Source organism: Lissotriton helveticus, chromosome 7 (genome assembly GCF_964261635.1).
Source record: "Lissotriton helveticus chromosome 7, aLisHel1.1, whole genome shotgun sequence".
NCBI lineage: Eukaryota > Metazoa > Chordata > Amphibia > Caudata > Salamandridae > Lissotriton > Lissotriton helveticus.
The window spans coordinates 1,193,369,843-1,193,384,259 of record NC_136068.1 but is presented as its reverse complement, the minus strand read 5'-3'; the positions used below and the strand labels follow the sequence as shown (position 1 = coordinate 1,193,384,259).

Genomic DNA, 14,417 nt, shown 5'->3' with positions numbered 1-14,417 from the left:
CCTGATTCTGGCAGAAACGTGCCTCGAGCTATCTACCATAGACCAGCAGGGACTGACTGAGCGACTGTTAGAAGTAGCAGTAGCCAGGGCAGCGGCCCTCGAAGAGGTGGCGATCAAAGCCGCTAGACTGTACGATGTACAGCGAGAAAGGAGTTACGAGTTTAGCGAAAGAATAGGACGTACGCTAGCTGCACGGTCAAGACAAAGAGTAGCCAAAGGCGAGATCAAGGAAATTAAAGACGGAACAGGCCAGATAATTACGGATGAGAAAGGAATATCGGAGGTGTTCAGGGTTTACTATAGCAAGTTATATAAGGAGGAGTTAAATCGAGATAGGGAGGAAATAGAGCTTTACCTAGAGAACATCCCGGGTAAAGCTCTGAGTGAAGAGGACAGAGAGTACCTAGATAAGGACATAAGTGATGAGGAGATAAACGATGCTATATTGGGGCTACCGAACGGAAAGGCAGCTGGACCCGATCAGATTCCAGGAGAATTTTATAAAGTATTTTTAACTTCAATATTTAAAGAAATAGCAAGAACCTTCAAAGGAGTACAGCAAGGGCAGGCGATCCCAGGTAGTTGGGCGGGAGCAGACATAGTCATTCTATTAAAAAAAGGGAAGGACCCGGCAGAACCAGGATCATACCGACCCATTACATTAATCAACGCTGATACAAAAATATTCTCTAAAATACAGGCAGTCAGACTCGCCAGGGTAATCACTCAATTGGTGAGTGTCAACCAACACGGGTTTATACCTCACAGGGACACGACAACACATGTAAGGAAAATGATTACACTGTTTGATATCCAGGAAGGTGAAGGGAACCCAATGGCCACCCTGTTACTTGACGCCGAGAAAGCATTTGACAGGGTGGCATGGGAGTACTTATGGGCTGTTCTGAGAAGAGGGGGAGTGGGCGAAACTTTTATTAAAGTAATACAAGCTCTTTATACAAACCCAACAGCGTGTGTCAGGATAAATACAGGTCGTACGAAACCCTTCAATATTACCAGGGGCACTAGACAGGGGTGCCCCTGTTCACCATTGTTGTTTGCTATGTATATAGACCCACTGATATATAAATTAGAACAAAATGTACGAATAGAACCACTGATCACTAGGAGGGGAGAGATAAAGGTTCTAGCATACGCAGACGATATAGCGGTTATTACACCCAACCCAACAGAGGCGATAAGGGAAATCGAATCAGAGGCGGAGCAGTTTGGGCGAATGGCTGGATATGCATTAAATAAAAGTAAGACGCAAATTATCAAAAATATACATACAGGCTGCACAGAAACACGGGTGGTTAATGAAGGGAAATATTTAGGTATTATTATTACATCAGATCTAGGAAAATTGGTAGAAATTAATATCAACCCTATTATTACAAAAGCGAAGAAAGACCTGGAGAGGGTACATAATTTGCACATGACACTGGTTGGAAGGGTTAACTACGTGAAAATGAACTTGCTCCCAAAAATGCTATACCTGTTTAGAACAATCCCGCTGTTTTTTAGCTTGACTTGGTTTAAGAAATTAGAAAATATGATAAATCGTTTCGTTTGGGCTCAAGGGAAGACTAGAAGGGCATTGAAATATATGTCATTACCACACGACAAAGGCGGATGGGCTTTACCAGACCTCAGGATGTACTATTGGGCTGCGGCTTTACAGCAAATGACTTGCTTGTTGGGAGGGACGGGAGGAGAGGGGGAATCACACACAGGGTCGTTAGAAGTGTACGGTTTAATTTTGGGAGATGAAACCAACAATGCTTTCTTAAGATATTCAGAGCCAAGTTACTTCAAGAGAACTAGGTTTAAGACACTAGAAGCTGCTGATAAAATCTGGAAGGCATATAAGAAAAGCTTCGGTTTGGGGAGACTCCATGGACATACAAGACTAGTGGGGGACCCAACGCTACCTTCGGATATTTTTTCTGATGCAATTTTCAAAGAATGGGTTGGACAAGGTATTAGAAACATGGGAGACTTAATGGGGGAATCAGGGGTACGACCATTCACGGAGCTTCAACAGGAATTCGGGGTCAGCAATAGGACTTTCTTCAAGTACTTACAAGTAAGAAGCTTTCTAGGTAATAAACGTGGTGGCCAGGCGGGATTTAAGGGGAACCCAATACTACAGATGATCGAGGCAGAGCGGCTATGCACAATTAAACGGCTGTACGCAGAATTGATAGATCACAGAGGGGATGACTTAGTGAAATATGAGACTAAATGGATGGAGGCATTAGGAATTCCAGAGGGGACATTCTCAAAATCACTAACTTTAGGGCACGAGACCTTATGCTCGGCATATACATTATAAAACTCTGTATAGACTTTACTACACCCCAGCTAGGATTGCGCAGTGGGGAGGAACACAGGGGGTAAGGTGCCCGAGATGTGATAGCGCAGAGGCAGACATAATTCATATGTTCGCAGGATGCCCAATCCTTTCACCACTCATAAATAGCATCGAAATGTTCTGTGATAAATCTTTGGCCTTTAAAGTGAAACTGACACCCGATGTAATAATATTAGGCCTAGAGGATTGTAACGTACAACAACATATGGCAGGAGGCTTCATATTTGTGGCAATGGCCGTGCTACGTCTCTGCATAGCGGCTGCATGGAAAGACAAACTGGCCCCTCCATTCCAGCAGTGGTTGGCTAGGCTATTGCATATGCATAATCTTGAGAAAGCCATCTACGCGAGAAAGGGGAAAAAAAGGAGAGCACTTGGGCTACAGTTGTGGAAACCGATTGCCGATTGGAAAGATAGGATGTTAAATGTATAAGGGGGCAATGTAAGATAGCTGGCCCTGAAGAAGTGGGTTCTGGTTCCTTTCTCTTTTCTTTCCTTGGTGGGCAGTCAGAGTTTTGGGTTTATGGACTGATATACTTAATGTTAATGGTATGGCTAATGTCTATTTCCTTCTTTCCCAAATGCCTAATGTCTTAGTTGGTATGTCTAATCTGGATTCCTTCCTTTTTTTATTTTTTTTTATTTTATATCATATTTTGTAAGAAACGAAATTAATGTATTATGTACCATCTGTAAATGGCAAATGAGAAATGACAGTCATTGTCTGGCGCGGGGAGGGGGGTAAAATTGTTGTAAAATGTTAATAAAAAAAAAAAATGAAGGTTGTATATTCTGGTTAAAATTCGAGTTAGGTTAAGACAAATAAATAAACTTCATTGTGTCAAATTATTTAAAACGCTCACAATATAAAAACAGCAGTCTGGATAAAACAGATAGCACAAATCTAAAAACATAGTGCAACAAAATCAATCAATGCATCAAGCAGCACTAAACCCCCTTGTGAGCCTAATCCCCTACAGTGCAGTATTGAACTCATAGCTTTAAAAAGGGCCCCTCAAATTCGGCCAGCATAACAACCTACTCCTAGTATTGTATTGTAATTGCATTTGTATAGCGCTTACTACCCCAGATGAGGCGTCAAAGTGCTTTTTCGGCGAGCAGCACGCTACTACGGGACCCATAGAGGATTAGTGTTAAATTAGTATAGTGAAAAATGCAAGTACATTTTAAGTGGTAGATAGGTTAGTCAGTTATTTGTATTCTGAAGGATAGCATAAGGATAGAAGAGAAAAAAAGGTTTGTATTTATATAGCGCTTGTTACCCCTGATGGGGTGTTGAAGCACGCTACTACGGAAACCCATAAAGGATTAGTGGTAAATTAGTATGGTGAAATTTAACGTTTGTGCCATTCTAACGGTTCTGTAGAAAAAAGGCAATAGATACATTTGTTATTAGTAAAGTACAACGTACTGATTCTTAAAAAAGGAACAATGTTAATTTTGGCTGAGGTCTACCAATAACATTTAGTGCTGGAGATTCCAAGGGCCTCCCCCGCTAGTTATACTTTAAGCAATAACAGGTGCAATGAGATCACAAATGAGGCGCTGGTGCCGATCTAAAGTCACAATGCTAGACTATAATTTGGATAAGAACAGAAACACATATCATTTCATGTGGGAGATAGTCTGCGCATCTGTTTGAAAAAATAAAAAGTCAAAGAGCCAAATAAGATCCAGCTAAAAAACCAACGGATAGGACAGTTAAAAACGATCTGGCGATAAGTTCAGTAGCTTCAGTGCTTCTCTGCGGAATTTCACACATCGAGCTGATAGCTGCAGTTTCACACCACTCATGCGATCATAGTCGTGTTGCCTTGTCTTACGGCGAATTTACGAAATTGTAGTTTCAGCCAGTAGCATCTTAGAGTTTTTTAAAGGCTGGACATACGCATATAACATGCGAGAGACTTTCCTACTTGTAGGTTAGAAGAGGCTAAAGCCAATGTAACTTGGCAACAGTATTGAAAAGGGTTCAGTTACAGTTGGATGTTGTACTGGCTGCGTTGGTTCAGTTTAAATAGGTGAAAGGCCAGGAGGGGAACATTTATGCCCTCCTTTAGCGAAATCGTGTTAGGTGTGTAAGAAGTGCATGTTCGCCTGTTTAGCATGATTTTTTAAATTAGAGTAATGAGATATTACCACTTCCAAAAATACTGTATTACAACTTCACCTCATGGGAAATTTTTGCCTATGCACCCCAACAAAACACTTATTCTAACTTCCATTCTGTGTACAGAAAACATGTGAGAAAGCTGTTTTTCCGAAAGTAATGCTTTACCATAATAGAATAGAACGAAACATACCTAATAACTTTTGAAAGCTATACACCCAAGAGCCCAGGGTGGTCTGATTTGTGTAGATCCCAATACCTTCTCTTACCCACAGAGCTCTACAAACCACACACTTTGGCTAAAATCATGCATTTATCTCACATTTCTGCTTCCATTTCACCTTCAAGAAACCAACCACGCACCACCGCACCCAAAAGCTGCCTCACCCCTGCTGGGGCAAAGTCACTGAAGACCAGCTGATCACCACCCTGGCCCAGAACCCACCCACCGACCCCACCAACCCAGACACCGAAGCCCACAACCTCAGACAGTGGATCGACGACTGCGCGAACACCCTCGCCCCGCTCAATAAACCATCCAACAGCCACGCCAGCAAGAGAGCCACCTGGTTCACAGATGACCTACAGACCTCCAAACGTGCATGCCGGAAACTGGAGAAAATATGGCTCCATGAACGCACACAGGACAACCACGCAGCCCACAAGGACGCCACCCGCAGACATCACCACCTCATCAGATTAGCCAAGAGATCCTCCTTCAAAGATCGCCTGATAACAACGCACACAACAGCAAAGAGCTCTTCAGCATCGTAAAGGAACTCTCCAACCCCAGCGCCAACACCAACGACGTCCTGCCCTCGCAAGAACTGTGTGACTCACTAGCCAACTTCTTCCATCGTAAGATCGCTGACATCCACGACAGCTTCAACACCACGACCACCCCGACTACACCAGACTTCACCTCCCCTGTGAACACCACCAGCGCCATCCGCCTGACCACCTGGTCCAACGTCAACGACGACGAGACACGCAAGGTCATGAACTCCATCCACTCAGGGTCTCCGTCAGACCCGTGCCCACACCACATATTCAACAAAACAGACGCAGCCATCGCACCCCAACTACGGACAACAGCGACATCCCCGGAAAGCTGGAAGCACGCCGAAATCAACGCCCTCCTCAAGAAGCCCAAGCCGGACCCCAAGGACCTCAAGAACTTCTGGCCCATCTCCCTGCTCCCGTTCCCGGCAAAGGTCATCGAAAAAATTGTCAACAAGCAACTGGCCCGCCACCTGGAAGACAACAACATCCCAGACCCATCTCAATCCGGATTCAGACGAAACCACAGCACCGAGACAGCCCTCATCGCCGCCAGAGACGACATCAGGTGCCAACTAGACAACGGCGAAACATCAGCCCTCATCCTCCTGGACCTGTCGGGCGCCTTCGACACGCTCTGCCATCGCACGCTAAAGACACGCCTCCTAGAAGCTGGAATCCAAGAGAAGGCCCTTGACTGGACCAAGTCCTTCCTCTCCGGCAGAAACCAGAGCGTCCGCCTCCCACCCTTCCAATCCGAAGCCACCGACATCATCTGCGGCATCCCCCAGGGCTCATCCCTCAGCCCGACTCTGTTCAACATCTACATGGCTCCCCTCACACAAGTGGCCCGCCATCACGACCTCAACATCATCTCCTATGCCGACGACACCCAGCTCATCCTCTCCCTCACCAAGGACCCACACACCACCAAAACCAACCTTCTCGAGGGAATGAAGGCCATCGCCGACTGGATGAGGAGCAGCCGTCTGAAGCTGAACTCGAACAAGACGGAGGTCCTCATCCTCAGACCCACCCCCTCAGCCTGGGATGACTCCTGGTGGCCGACCACACTGGGAACAGCACCAACACCCACCGACCATGCACGCAACCTAGGAGTCATCCTCGACTCCTCCCTCTCCATGTCTAAGCAGGTCAACGCCGTCTCCTCCTCCTGCTACAACACCCTCTGCATGCTCCGCAGGATCTACAAGTGGATTCCGACCGAAACAAGAAAAACGGTTGCACAGGCCCTCGTCAGCAGCAGACTGGATTTTCGGCAACGCACTCTACGCAGGAATCCCAGCGAAACACCTACGATGACTACAACGCATCCAAAACGCCTCCGCCCGACTTATCGTCAACGTCCCCCGCCACATCCACATCACCCCCCACCTTATAGACCTACACTGGCTCCCCGTCAACAAGAGGATCACCTTCAAACTCCTCACCCACGCACACAAAGCACTCCACAACGCCGGACCAGCCTACCTGAACAGCAGACTCAGCTTCTACACCCCCACCCGCCAGCTCCACTCCGCCAGCCTCGCACTCGCCGCTGTCCCCTGCATCCAACGAACGACCTTTGGCGGCAGATCCTTCTCCTACCTCGCCGCCAAGACCTGGAACACCCTTCCTACCCACATACGACAGACCCAAGACCTACTCGCCTTCAGAAGTCTCCTCAAGACCTGGCATTTAGAGCAGTAGCAGCACCCTCGCTCCCCTCAGCACCTTGGGATCCTCACGGGTAAGTAGCGCGCTCTACAAGTACATTGATTGATTGATTTCTGTGAGGAATATTTTCCGAATTAACAGGGATTCAGACAATTCCTATTACTTATCATTACCTCATTTCTCCTTATAAAAACAATACCTCACTTGTGTGGTTGTGCCTAGCACCCACTCAGACTTTGTGCCCAACCTGTGGCAGGTGCTGCACAGAGGGGGGTGGCCCTATGCCCTACCTCATAGCTTTCAAGCAAAACCATACATTAATTTTAGTGTTTGGCTTTGCTAATCTTTCATTCTTTTTTTACATTGCCTGAAATTCGCGAGGCATAACTGATTTGCGAGTCAGGCACAAAATGGCCATCAAATCTAGCACCTAAAATGTCCACTTGCGAGCTTGCAAGCCGGCCCGACTTGTGGTGTGTACTATTTTCAGGGCTTTTTTCAGAAGAGGGTTCCCTCTCCCCTCCCTCCCCCCCCCCACATCTCTAGGTAACCATGACTACAGTCCTGGGTCAGTAACCTTTGAGTATGGCCCCACATAGTGGTGGAAAACCTTTTACAGCATGACACCCAAAAGTTGGATCCAACTTTCAAGTTTTAAGATGGCCAAAAAAACGCTGTTTTAGCTCTAATTTAGCCAATGAGGTAAACATTGTAAAATGTCACATGCAAGTAAAAACAGCAGAAATATAGCAAAGCACTAACCCTTAAAAGCCCGTTTGTAAACTTTTAAATGTTGATATCTTAAACTACTGAACGAATTTACACAAACCCAAAAAAGGATCACGATCTGAGTGAAGTTCCACTTGCATGCCAAGTTTGGTGTAAATTCGTTCAGCCATTCAGCAGTAAATGCGAGAAATATTTCCTGTAGGAGCTAAAATGGGAATTCACTTTTTTCCCACCACAAATGGGTCTTAACAAAACTTGGTATGATGTAACTTAGCCGACTAAGTAAGTAGAATGCATGTCACTGAGGAGGTCTGTGACCAGATAGATGAACAAAGCTAAAGGCCAAGTTCCTTTAGAATGTCATGAAACTCTGAGGTGACTTAGATATATATAATATACAGCAGGAGGGATTGCAGGCCTGTGTCAGAGCTTCACTCTTATCTATTTTATGTCACACAGAACCCTTCTGTGAAAAACATTGTCTTTATTCACACTTGTCCATCTATTATTCTATAAATAATACATGAGAGCCTGCAATCCCTGCGTAAAAGGCTTTCTCTAATTTCCTTTTTACTCTTGAATTGTGATGTCTACAGTCACCTGCATTAATGAAATGCCATAGCTGTTAAACTGTAATAAGTTATTACAGTTGAGTTGTGATGTCATAAGGCCTGATGCCAGAGCCAGCAGCCAGGATGAAAGAGGCCACGAGGCATATTTACACCTGCAGTTTAAAAAACAAAAATGGACAATTGGTTTTTCTTTTCGCAATCTGCTTTTCTGAATATACAGTGTTCAAAAGAAAGAGATATATATGGCGAAATGTTTACTTTTTGCACGCTGTAGGTCATTACTGAAAAAGTAGAATCTCTATGTGTGTTTTTACACATTCTGAACTACCGTATTTTTAAATCCAACATAAATAAAACAGATTTTAATATCTTCTCACTCACTGCATTTGGTGTGTAGAATGTAGATCTACAAATTTTACTTGTATCCTTTGTGTCTGCAAACATCCCATCCCCTTCATATGAAAGAAAAGAACAACACACCAATAATTTAAGTATTTTGTGAGAAAGTTGATGCCGTGACTATGTATTGTAAGGAATAACGTACTCCTTGTATGTTAAAAGTCTCCTCAAAGTTCCATGATCTTATCAAGGAATTTGGACTTCAGCCTCTTTCCTCACTATGGTTACAGAAATGCTTGGTTACTTGCAATATCCTTATAATGTATGGGAATGGGTACTATATCCCATATATAATACAGGACAGCCTGCAATCTCTTTATAAAAAACCTGTCCCTAATTTCTTTATTACAGTTGAGCTTTGATGACTAGCATAGCTGCTCAAGTGTGATAAGTTATTTCAGTTGATTTCTAATGTTATGTTGCCTGCTGCGAAAGATAGCTGAGAAGGCGAAAAGCAGGTCACAAGGCATAATAACAGCTTCAGTTTAAACAATGAAAATAAGAAGTGGCTTTTCATTCTCCTGCTCTTGTTTTCTTTAATGAACATTGGACAACTGAAACAAGATAGTTATAGCAACATGTTTATTTTGTTCCACGATATACATAATTTCAAGAAAGACAAAATCTTTGCATGTTGCTACACATTTTAGGCTATAGCATTTTAATCTAACGTACAATAATCTGATTTTAATATCTTTTTGCAAAAAAGACTAACTACTTTTTTGTGTGTTTAATTTTGTGCTACAAATTTACCTTTTATTCATATCTACAAACATCCTATCTCTTTAATATGAAGCAGCAAGACACCAAGGATTTAAGCATTTTGTCGAAGGGTGATGGAGCGAGTAACCCTGTATAAAGAAAAAAAATACCCTTCACCATACAAAGAAATAATATTGTAAGCCACCTTGGAGTTCTGTAACCTTATAAAGGAACTCTGCCTTTGCTCTTGTTCCTCTGTATGGTCAAGCATTTCCACAGTGACTTACAATATCCTTATAAAATAAGTTAGGAGCCATTTTATCCCTTATCTAACAAGTTTGTAAACCATAAACCATCACACATTTCCATATTAAGTCCTCCATAAAAACGAGTCCAAACATCCTTTAAGCGGGGCGTGGCCAAGATGGCGACCGGGACGGACGTTGCCGTGTGAGACTCCTGGCTAAACTCCCCCGTCCTGACCTCTCAGTAGCCCTTACCCCCCACGGCAGCCCCCAGAAAGCGAGCGCTTGAGACCCAGGGCTCCGAGGGTCAGTCCCCGCTGTCTCCTGTAGCCGGCGGAATCCCGCAGCGGCCCTAAGCAGACTCTCCGTCCCGGCGGAGTTCCGCCTGCCATTTTGCTGGACGAGACGGGCGGCTGCCGCCAGTGGCAACGGTGCTTCCCGCCTGCGAAGGAGGCAGGGTCCCGGTGTGCGGCGGGTCAAGGGGCATCGCTGTGCTGCAGCGCGGGGCCTGGTCACCCGGAGATCGCCCGCCACCACGAAGAGTGACAGTGAGACGGGAGCATCACCGCCGGATCGCCGCGATACCCGAGCCCCCGGCTCTGGGGCCTGGACCCGGGCCGCTCCGGAGCAGTGACCTTCCCCGCATCAACAAAGCTCTGGCGGCCCGGGGGGCGGCGCGGATCTGGCTGCGGCAAGGAGCGTGGCAGCGGCCTGCGCAGTTGACCCGGTGAGTGCGTGCTGCTCCGGGCCGGGGGTCGCGCCTAGCCACCTGGGTTGCGAAAATCGAGCCCCCGGCTTGTAGGCCTAGCGCTGCGGCCGGAGGGTCAGGCTGAAGGCGGAGGGCACTTGGCTGCTGCGACGACTGCGGGGGAGACGAGGTGGTCCGGTGCCCCTTCCCGACAGAAGCTGCAACCTGGGGAGTGCGCCTGTGGGCAGAATTGAAGGAGCTGCCCGGGGACCCGAGGCCCGAGACTTGAGGGTGGCGGGGACCGGCGGTGCGGCAGCAGGGCCTGGAGCCAGGGGCATTTGAGGTGCTGCCCCGAGGGGGAAGTGTGGAAGGTCCAAAGCCCTGGGAAGAACCTGCTGAACGCCCTTTGGCTGGGGTGTGTGACACCGCTCGACGTCACGCTGCGGACCTGGCCCGGGGCGCCTGCAGAGCAAAGTGAGAGGGGTGGCCTACATCCACTCGTGGGGCCCAGGCCGGCAGGCAGGACCCACCCACGGCTGCTGCAGAGACACACCATATTGGCTCTACTCCCACTGCAGTGGGAACGGTTTGAGGCCCCCCACAGACGATATTTCCGGGCACCATGGCTACGGGACAACGCAGAACAGGGCACACGATCACAGACATGTTGGGGATGGGCGCCCCGAAAGGAGACAAAAGCCCTGTATCCTCGGTGGCCCCGAAGACCATCCCAGGACCGGACGATGCAGGCGCCCCATCACCAAATCCTTTCTAGAGACTCTCTTTAACACCTTAAGGGAAGACTTCCAGACATTGAAACAGGATATGGCCGGAGAGTTCAGAGAGCTGCGCAGGGACGTGGACGGCCTAGGGCAACGAGTGGCCGCAGTGGAGGAAGCCGACCTATCTAGAGGCGAGGAGATAGAGCAACTGCAGCAGGAAGTGGTGCGCCTCAAAGAGCAGCAGGTAGAATTACAAGCACACGCAGAAGACCTTGAAAATCGGTCTCAAAGGAATAATATAAGGGTCCGGGGTGTGCCACTCAAACCGGAAGGGACAGATGTCACTCTCTTCTTGCAGGGCCTATTCAGGGACATTTTGGGAGAAAGTGAAGACTTTGTCATACGCATTGACAGGGCGCACATGGTGGGCCTGGCGCGTCGTGCGCCTGCTCCCCCACCGGACATCCTGGCGTTCCTCCCAGACTTTCTGTTGAAAGAGCGTATACTGCAAGAGGCCCGTAAGAAGCAACCCCTCCTCTACCAAAGCCACCCAGTATCATTATTCCAGGATCTTTCAGCCATTACCCTGCAGAAGAGAAAGACTTTCAAACCATTCACCACCTTCCTGCGAGAAAATGGCGTTCCTTACTCGTGGGGCCATCCCTTTCGAATACTCTTCAAATGGAATGGGACTTTGCAGCAGCTCCGATCCTTACAAGATACATGCACACTCCTGGGAATCACTCTTGATGAGAACTCCGAGGGAGATGATCTAGCGGGGCGGCCCTCGCCCAAGTCCTCCCCACGAATTTCAGTCGATGGCTGGCAGCGAGTCAAGCGCCGGAACGGACCCAAGAGGTCCCTGAAGCTGGATCCTCAACTGATGGCGCAGGAACAGGCGGCGGCCATCCAAGAAGTATCCAGGGACACAGCTCCGTCGGAGTGATCCCATGAGTTCTGCTCAATGCCTTGGGGCATCGGTCTTGGCTGAAGCTGTGTAAGGGGGGTTCATCTGCTTCAGGTCTAGCTGGTCAAGGGGGGACGGGGTGAGCCGACGGGTGTTCCGCTGCCACACACTCCTCCACGTGAAGACTCTGTGGGCCTGAACTGTGTCTGGATAGGCCCAGGACTATGATGAAGTTGGGGTTCCAGTTGATGTTGTGGGTGGGGGAGGAGGGGGGGCGGAGGGTACTGGGATGGGGACCACAGTTGGGGGGGGTAGGTCCTAGATGGGGGGGTGGGTGTCAGTTGGTGCGGGGATGTTTGGGGGGGCGCTGTTGGGACAGGGGACTGGGGGGGGGTTGTGGGAGGGACACAGTGTGCCGGGGGGTTCCGTGGGACTGACATGCTCTCCGAGTCGATATCAGCTCCACCAGGGGGATTGTACTTCCACAGCTTGTGGATCGCTTGGTTTTCTATGATGGAGTCTAGTTTGAAGGTATTAACTCTTAATGTGAAGGGCTTGAATAACCCGATTAAAAGGAGGGCTGTGATCTCATACCTGGAGAACTCTGGGGCCGACATATGTTTACTGCAAGAAACCCATCTCTTACCTAAGGACTGGCATAGGATGCACTCGCGCGCTTTCCCCCAGCAGTTCTTTTCCTCGTTCCCAACAAAGAAGGCGGGGGTGGCTGTTTTGGTCTCCAAGCGCTTCTGCGGCTGCGTGGGGGACAAGGTGGGGAGATTAAAGGCAGGCTGTTAGCACCCACCTTCTTATTGGGGGGACAACGCTTCACAATTGTTTCACTATACGCCCCGAACTCAGGACAGGAAACCTTTTTAAAAAGTGCAATTTCCGAGTCCCTTCACTCCCCTGCCTCCCTTCTGCTTGTCGGGGGAGACCTCAACCTAGTGATGGACACAAACATGGACAGATCGGGTCATCGATACGGGGACACCGGTGCCATAACCGCCACCGGTAATGATTGGTTACGCGAAAGGGACCTAGTGGATCTATGGAGAGCTGCTCATCCCAACACATCACATTTCACGTTCTATTCCCACGTCCACCGCACATATGCCAGGTTGGACCACTACTTAGGTTCCTCTGAACTGCTCGCCATTCTCAGAGACGTAAGCATTACCCCAGCGGCACTGTCTGATCACGATGCAGTGGAACTGATATTACAGGTTCCTAAGTCCAGCCGCCCCCCGGGGCATGGCGGCTGCGCGAGACCCTCTTACATAGGCCGGAGGTCACCAAGCAACTACGCACCTGCCTCACTGACTACCTGGCTATTAATGACATCCCCGGGACATCTGTGTCCGCCCTTTGGGGGGCCTTGAAAGCAGTGGCCCGCGGCGAGCTCATTGCAATTGCAGCGGCGGAAGCCAAGGACCGCAAAGTGAAAAGGGATGACCTCACGGCTCAGGTCTCTGAACTCGAGAGGGTCCATAGTCGTACCGGTGCTCCGCGGGTCTGGAGACATCTGAAGGCTGCCAGAGCCCAATTAGCCAGCCTAGACACGGACCGAGCGGAATTCGCCGCTCTACCCCTCCGTCATTCCTATTATGTCGGGGGGAACAAAACGGGCCGCTTACTTGCTAGCGCCCTGAGGGCAAAGACCCAACGTTCCAAAATCACTAGCCTAACGGACGACTCTGGTCTGGATATATCTGGCGAGACCCAGATTGCGGAGGCATTCAGGACGTTCTATGCTACTCTATATAAGGCTGACTCTGTCTCGTCGGAAGATGTTCATACCTACTTAGAATCGGCGGACGTTACGGAGCTGTCCCGGGACAGTGCGGATTCCCTAGACGCCCCTATCCGCCTGGATGAAGTACTTGCTGCTATCACTCGCCTCCGCCCTCTTAAATCCCCAGGGCCTGACGGCTTTTCAGCCGGGTTTTATAAAACCTTCGGCCAGCTGTTAGCTCCGGTTCTCACCCGGCTCTTCAACTCCTTCGAGGGCCCGAGTTCCATCCCCCCAGATATGCTGGAAGCCGAGATAATGATGCTGCCCAAACCGGGCAAAAAACCCACGTGCTGCTCCGCGTTCCAGCCCATATCCCTACTTAACCTGGACTTGAAGATCTTTACGGGGATCCTAGCTGCGCGTCTTGGTCAATGTCTGCCCGGGATCTTGGAGCCTGACCAATCAGGCTTCATCCCGAATCGCCAATGCAGCGATAACACTAAACGTATACTTCATTTGATTGATAAGGCCCACTTCCAGAACTCGGACTCTGTGCTGCTGGCTATCGACGCGGAGAAAGCGTTCGACCGGGTAGACCGGACTTACTTCCAACAAGTCCTACGGCGCTTTCGGATAGGAGATCGATTTCAGGCTGCTACCCCCGCCCGCAGGCTCGTGTCCGCATGGGTGGTCTACGCTCGGACCCTTTTGAGATTCAACGAGGCAGGGATGCCCTCTTTCGCCCCTTCTATT

The 14,417-nt window shown here is 48.7% G+C and overlaps 1 protein-coding gene across 2 annotated transcripts in view; it reads right to left on the bottom strand.

The window, feature by feature from the left end:
• The window catches only part of LOC144770102 (sterile alpha motif domain-containing protein 9-like), a 554,812-nt gene that overhangs the window by 460,711 nt on the left and 79,684 nt on the right, over nt 1-14,417 (bottom strand). The gene's annotated exons all lie outside the window — the stretch shown is intronic.